Below are 8319 nucleotides of genomic sequence, written 5' to 3' on the forward strand. Positions count from 1 at the left end.
TAAACTTAACAAAGTTCAACAGAAACATGTAAGAAGCTACAAAAAACAAATAGGCAAACTTGCATAACAAGAGAAGGGTTGAGTATTCTTCCTAGATGTAACAGGGAACATTAATAAGAGGAGGAGTTTACTTTTAGTAAGAACAATTTCTTCCCTAATGTAATGAAGAATTATTAATTGTTGCAAAAATGGTATCATTTCTACTTGCAAATGGAGTTTTAAATGTTGGATAATTATTTAAAAGACATATGATTATCTAAAAGCTTTCAAGGATTTTGACATTTTTTTTGTCCAAATTCTTAAATTGTGTATGTTTTAAGCTCATGGGCATAATACGTATATCCGAAAGGGCAAAAAAAAAAAAATACATTTTAGCGTAAATCATTTATCAATAATCATTTTAACACAAATCATTTAGCAGACTTTTATTTGTAATATGTAGCAAACTTGCAGACTTTTGATGAGGAAAGGGAGTTAATAGCAAAAGCTGAGCACATTCTTTTGATTACAGCAGCTTAGCAGCAAGACATAGGGTGACGGAAAATATTTCTTTGACATCAGTGGGAGTTAAAAACCAGGCTGAATGTCCATGCGAATGGTGTTAAGCTGCTTGTGTACCTAAAATCTGGACATGATGATATAGAGCAATGCAGGGAATTTGTTCCTTAATGAGCTTTGGAAGAACTTGAGGTGGTAGTATGTACTGTGATGACTGATCATATTTCACTGAGCAGGCAAACTGTCAGCTTGGACATACTGCAGGATTAGTTTACTTTCAGTACAATGAGGCTAGCAGAATCAAGACATTTGCCTCTAAGAACTGATTCTCAGGAACTTTTCAAACATTATAGAAAGAAAAACGACAGCTTCCTGAGTTCTAGATAGAGTTCATAGCTTTACAATAGGAAATTACAGCAAAAGATGACACTTGGAAGGAACCAGAACAGGGTTTGTGATTTTCCATCTCTTAAGAAACTCAAATGGTTGTCCTGCAAATCTGCTTAAAGCGCACTATGCACCTCTTCCAGATATGAAAGTTCTCAGGGGAGCTGTTGAACGATGGGAGCTGGTTAGATGAGCAGGAGAGAGGGCTCACAGAATATGTGCGATGTGTGCTATCTCCAACTTGTAGCCAAATTAAGAAGTATGGCCCTGTTCTTCCTCAGTCATTAATAACAAGGACAAAAGAAACAAAAGGAATTCCAATAACCAACAACTTTTTATGTTTACTTTTACTAAAGGATATACATTAGGTTATACATACATAGCATGATAATTTGCATTGACATGCCTGCACTGTCTTTAAGCATGCCATATGGAGAGGAAATCAATTACCTAATCTTTTCTGCATCAAACAAGACAAATGGGTGGCAAAGAGTAGAGAAAAGTGCAATATGGTAAAAGGATAACGGAAAGAAAATGGTCTCTCTCAATTTACACTATTTAACACTTTATAGCCTTTCGGAGAATGTAATCTTTAAAAGAGAGTGGCAGGTGATACATGATCGCCATTATAGTAGAGTACTGCCCTGCAGAAAACCAAGCAGGTGGATTCTTCTTTAGAACTTCATTGACCGTCTTCTTTGCAACTCTTCTGCTGGGGTTGCTTTCTGGCCTTGTGAGAAATATGCTCTGGCTTTGATTGATTCTTCAAATTGCTTGTATAACTTCCACTCTGGCATTTTGACGTAAGTCGCGATAGCTGAATTTCCTATATTGGACTTCACAGCCCCAGGGACAACATTTATTACATCAATTCCAAATGGTCGAAGTTCCAATCTGCATAAAACATTACAGAAAGTTGAATTGATAGAACTTCAACGCACTCAAAAGTAATATGCATATGCAATCATGTTGCTGTATACATATTCGTATTTTATTCAGAAAACATGCATGAAGACTTCCAGATGAGGATAAGAACATGCTCTGAGATACTGTATGTCGAGAATGGGTACATATTAAGTAAGAGTCTGCCAGAACATGAAAAACATGTATTAAAGTACACAAGCCAGATACAAGCACAAATTTCTTAAAGTTCCAGATCCAAGCACGAACAGAAGATCAGTCAAAGAAATGGAGATGGCAGAGGGATGGATTTATTGGTAAGCAGGAGAAAGTTGATCTTTTCTCCATACTATAGCTTTAGCAAAAGCCAGTGGGTCTGTAAAGAAGTATAGTGGAGAAAAGTAAAAGGAGAAAACTCTGACAAATCGACCCAAAGTACTTAATTCCAATACGAGTGTATGCAAAGGCTACATTGAACGATTTTCAGTCCAGAACTAAAAAGATCAATGATTCCTCACCCTCCGGGCTGTCCACATAAGTCACAAGAGGAACCATCCTTAGTTCTATTCCCAGCTTTACTTTGCTAACCCTTCTAATGCCATTCCTAATGCTTTTTTCCCAACCCAGGTAAAGTTTTAACTCTTCAGTAAATTTCCAGTGTAGCTATAAGAGACTAGCAGTTTCTTCAGATTTCTTTCACAAAAAGCATCAGCTAACATGAACCACCTGTTGGGCAGATCATTTCACCAGTTAGAATGGCATCCTGAGTGACCTTACACAGAAAAAGAAATGTTAGTTTTCTTTGGGTTTCGCTTTCCAGATGGTCTCTCTCCTACTCCCTTAGTGCCATAGCCTCAACAAAGGGGTCATTTACTTAATTTTACCTTATTATATTGGAATTAAGAAAAAGGGAAAAAGAGAGAAGAAAGCTCTTGGTTTAAGTAGTTGTTCAAAAGTATGGAAGTCAAATTCAGTTAATGTATGCTTCCTCTCCGCTTCACAAAACTATTCTGACTCTCAGTCTGCTCTCTCAACCTTCAGATGATGCTCCTGACAGTCAGAACATTAGCAGAGTCTAGTTTGTAAACTTCCCCAAGGAAAATCATGTCCTTTTGCAGATCTACTATAACTGAGTCCAGTTTTTTCCTCAAAACAGAGAACCTCCGGCTTTGACTTTGCTGCAGCATCCACAAACTTCAGCAGCCTTGTTTTTTAACCAAATGCTTGCCATAGAATTTGAAAAAATATATATATATATATATATATATTTGCTAGTGCTGCTTTTGCAGACTTAGCACCATGACTTCTATTAGTCATGTTGAAGAGCCATGAAAATCCATGACTCTGCTATTAAATTTTGCAACTCTAGTCACCTTCTTTGTTCTCTTAGTCATGTTGAAGAGCCATGAAAATCCACCACAGGGTTGAGTGAATTGAAGGATGGGACCACAAAAAACCCCCAGAGCTCCTTTGCAGTCATAGGGGAATTGTTCTTCATAGAAGAAACCAAACACGGAGTATACCTTGTTTTTGGGAAGGGAAGATGAAGTAAAGGAAATGAGAAAATCTTCTGGACAATGGAAGGTGACTTCTGTATTCTTGGTTGTCCATAAAAAAAAACAATATTTATTTAATTTCACATAAAAGGCAATATTTGAGTAAATAACCCCTCAACATAATGTAGAAGAACTTCACTGAGAATGTGCAATCTGCCTAGCCAGTCAGAGTATTTTATTCTCCCCGTTACCTTGTGCAGGTTCCAATCTGAAAATCAGGTTTAGCCTACTGGTAAAGGGTCCTGATTCCAGCTCTTACAATGATTTTCTGAACCTCATAATCTTATTTCTCTCCCAATTGCATTATGAAAAATAAGAAAACAAGTGCCCCAAATCCAATCCTGGATATTTCCCCTGAATTTTACACTTCATTTTCTCTTCCCAAAAGTTCAACCATGATCTCTGCTAGCAAAAATGTGTTTTTCATCAGACTAACACATATTTACTGATAGCCAGCAATAGGGCTCATATGACGCATTATACTCCATTGTGGCATTTCTTTCACATCCCCATTATGCTCTCTTGTACCCCAAATGTGTGCTCTGTTGTGCCCCATTTCTTTCACATCCCCATTATGCTCTCTTATGCCCCATTTCTTTTCTATTTCTCATTTGGGCTGGGTGCAAGGGAAATTTAATGCTTTTGTGATGAAAAAAAAAAGATGGAAGAACTTATCTTAAAACAGCAAATTTTCGCAAACCTCAAAGTGTCGGTTAAAGAATGTAGAGCAGCTTTGGATGCAGTATAAACACCCGCCCAGGGTCCAGGGCCAAGGACAGTAACACTTCCAACATTTACAATCTTTCCCTTCTTCCTAGATTCCATATGAGGAATTACAGCTTGAATCAACCTCATGGTACCTATTCATAGATAAGTAGACCATAATAAACACAGGAAGCTAAGACAGCTTCAGTCAATGAGGTATAGAGGTACACTGCATAATCTTCCTCAATGAAATTTAACATAGAAATACAAGCTATGCAAGTGATGGAAAACAGCACAAACAATCCAGCAAAGCATGTGAAAGGAGGACTCATAAAAGGCAAAAGAAAAATTCTTGGTTTTATGAATTAAAAAAGGCCAATTGCCATTTGAGGATCAGAACAAGAACATACAGTTTTTCTGCTGGTTGAAAATGTTCAGAAATGTGAAATAGTTAGTATGCGATTGGCCACTTGAATAAGTTTATATCAACTAACAAATGTAAATATTGATGTGCAGTTATTGTGTGGGAAACTTGATGACCAATGCTTGGACTATTTGCTTTGCATCAGATCAGAAGAGAGGATAGGGAGTGGTATGACAGGCTCTTAGAAAATCATGACATTCTTTAAGCGACAAAGCGAATGGATGTAACAAGGTTCGTGGTGGATTTACTGTGCCATGATCCAACATTGTGGAGCATCTTCAAAGACAATTTTCAGGCCATGGAGAAAAATCATTCTTTCAAAACACTGATAGAAATGAAAGACAGATATAGTTGTTTTTCATATGGATCAAAAGTCCTGATATAGTCACACGCGAGGCTTCTGAAAATCTTAGTGTAAACGTAATTGCCAGTTCCATATAGAATTTCCCCAGCATTCATATTGATGCATTCAAATTATTCTCAACAATGTAAAAACTCAACCACTAAGATGACAACATTGACCAAAACACAATAAGTCAAATCATTCTTAAATCATAGATTCTGAAGATCTTTTTCATTTAGCCTTCCAATTAAAAGCAGAATTTTGGTACAGGTATTAAGGTTGATACTAATTAGGGTTAAATGCAAAAAACCCCCACAAACTATATACCCAGTTGCAGTTTACCCCCTAAACTATAATAATAGGCATTTTGTCCCCTTGAATGATATGTTTTTACAGTTACTCAACTACTTATAATAAAAGTAACATTTTATATCACATAAAAAAGAAAAGTTAGCAATTGTTATTTGTAGTGAAATAAAAAATAAGAATAAACAACAATAGTAGTTCATCTTTTTTGTTATTGATACTACTAATGATTGATTAATCAATTTCTCTATTTTGTTATTATACATTTGAAAAGTTCAATTTCTTAAATGACATTGACTTCAACATTTGGAAAAAAAATCTTGTATTCCATAGATTTTTTTTTTTTAATAAAATATTGGCATACGAAATTAAGAAATAAATTTTTGACTAATCTAGTCTACTTATTTAAACAATGTTTAAAGAAAAAAAAGAAGAATTTAAAAAGAAAATGATAGGGAAAAAAGAAAAATAACAATACTTAAAATAAAAGGGATAGATTTGTCCAAACATATCATTCAAGGGGGCAAAATGCCTATTATTATAGTTTAGGGGATAAACTGCAATTCGGTATATAGTTTGTGGGGGGTTTTTTGCATTTAACCCTACTAATTATAGCAACATGACACTTCAAGTATATGCATCACCTTATTGACGGAAATAATGGTGTCTCCAGTCGCTAGATTCACATTGTACTAACATAATACTATTTCTTATCTAGATATGTTCTTACATTGACTGAAAAACCAATGTCCCTCCATGAACAACTACACCAATTTTGTCCATTAGTACACTAATTTAGTCAGGACAAATAGCTTGAACTACCTGACAACAAATAGTCAGGACAAAGCAGTACAAAATTGGGCAAAAATCTAAGAAAAACAGATTCAGGCCACCCACATAAATTAAACAAAAACCTAAGAAAAACAGATTCAGGCCATCTAAGAAAAACAGATTCAGGCCATCTAAGCAAAACAGATTCAGGCCACCCACATAAATTAAACAAAAACCTAAGAAAAACAGATTCAGGCCATCTAAGCAAAACAGATTCAGGCCACCCACATAAATTAAACAAAAACCGTATACACGCAAGGAAAAATTGAAATTGAAAAAAAAAACAATTTAAACAATGATCAAACTCTAACCAAATACATTAGTATCGAAGGTTTGTTGAGCATTAGACAAAGGGACCTCAGCAAGAGGGCCAATGCACTGAACACCAGCATTGTTAACAACAATATCAATCCGTCCAAACTTCTCAATAACACTGGAAACCACACGATGCACGCTTTGATCAGACAAAATATCAAGTTCTTGAAGAAAGAAACGAGGGTCATTTGACAAATCAGCCATGGAGGACAACGATCGAGCTGTGGCCACAACTAGGCAATTCTTGGCTGCAAAAGCTCGAGCTAGAGCGTGGCCTATTCCCCCTCCTGAACACCCTGTTAGTAGCACCACCTGCTTGCCCTGGTGATCTTCCATTTTGGGCTTGTTCTTGAGTATGACTGAGGGAGAAAATGAGAAGCGAATCGGTGGAATTCTGAGGTGAAGAGGTGGAGCCGACAGGAGTTTCCGCGCAAGCAACTTTGTAGTTGACGTGTAGGTTGTTTGCAGTTGGGAAGATCGGCCAGACAGCAAGTTGGATGGAGACAATGACAGCGTTCCCCTCGGCCCTCAATAGAACACCTCAGCAGGCCAGGACGTGTGTGCGGAGTGGCTTTCCCTCATTTGATCAAACATGTAATGAGCCATTGGCTCTCCTTAGCATCCAAAAATAAAAAATAAAAAATAAAAAATAGAACACCTCGGTAGGTAGTCATTCACCCACCCCAATGGCCTGTGCTCTAAATCTTTCTTTCTTTCTTTCTTTTTTAATTTTACAAACACATTTACCAAGAGTAAAATTCTGTAGGAGCACTTCCAGACCACAATAATGATTTAAATTGAAATTGCATATTCTCCCATCCCAATTTGATAGTCTTAATTTTGTTTTCTTTTTCACACAATTTAAGAAAAATTAGTCAGTTTTGTTAGAAGAATAAATCTAATTTAGTGTTTTTGTAAAATACCCTTATATTGACTGCTCATCCTACATTTACATCAATTACAAGAATAATGTTTGTGAAAAGTTGCACTAGCCAAAGTAATTATTGATGGAAAGTTGAATTACGTTTTGGAAAAGTTAACTATATCAAATTAGGTAGTTTATACTCATAAAGTACATTAAATAAAGATATTTTAGAGAAATTTAAAAGTTAACTATATTCTTTAATTAGAAAGTGAACCATTATTCCGGATGGATAAAAAAAAAAATAAGACTGTCAAAATGAAAGGACGGAGCAGGTAAAAAAAATGGACGGACACAAAACTCAATATTGCCTCAATTATCTCTCCTATGCTAAAGCAACAAAAGAAACTTCAACTGCCAAAACTCGTCTTAATCTTCTTCTTGATATTTATAAATAATTGATCCTTTTCTTTCAAATCTTAATCGGAAATTGTTTTAACCTTCTAAAAGCGTTTAATATCCACATTAAGCATAGAATGTTACTGTGGAAATTAAGAAAAATTTGTATAGTTTTCTGTTTAGTTATGTAAGAAAAACTTAACGTTGTCAACATTCTATTGAACCTCCTAGATTAACAACCTTCATGGCTGGTGAGGCTGACAACTGCAGCTTCAAATGTTTTAAGTATTTCAAATAGAATGAAGAAAAAAGGTTTGGATTCCTAAGTGAAGGAAGTTCACAAATTTACCAAATAATATAGGTGTATTTTTATGCTACCAAATATTATAGCTACAATCATCCCTAGGTAAAATGGGTCAGAATTCACCCTAGAGGTATAATGATGTTTACTACTTCCATATACAGGCTAACTATGCTGCGAGCTATCGATGTTGTCTTATTTTACTCCATGAAGTGGAGGATTTTGATATTTTTATCCTTTTTTTAGGTATCTGTGCAATTTCCACAACTGAATGATGTATTTTTTTACTCTGTGATGAAGACATGAAATCAATATCATGTTATTTTAATGTAGGATGTAGCTCATTTTGTAGAAAAGGAAGTAGAATTTTTTAAAGGGATAATTTCAAAGACCTCCCTTGAGGTTTTTGACAATTTCACTCGGCACCCTTCAATTTTAGAAAATTACACTGACCTCCCTTGGTTCAATAAAATGACTACAATACCCTCTATT

General features: G+C 35.5%; 1 pseudogene; it reads right to left on the bottom strand.

The window, feature by feature from the left end:
- Nucleotides 1-1200: 1200 nt before the first annotated feature.
- LOC113698791 (short-chain dehydrogenase/reductase GME11361-like) lies at nt 1201-6836 on the bottom strand (annotated as a pseudogene).
- Nucleotides 6837-8319: the final 1483 nt, after the last annotated feature.

This window comes from Coffea arabica, chromosome 7c, assembly GCF_036785885.1.
Source record: "Coffea arabica cultivar ET-39 chromosome 7c, Coffea Arabica ET-39 HiFi, whole genome shotgun sequence".
Classification (NCBI taxonomy): domain Eukaryota; kingdom Viridiplantae; phylum Streptophyta; class Magnoliopsida; order Gentianales; family Rubiaceae; genus Coffea; species Coffea arabica.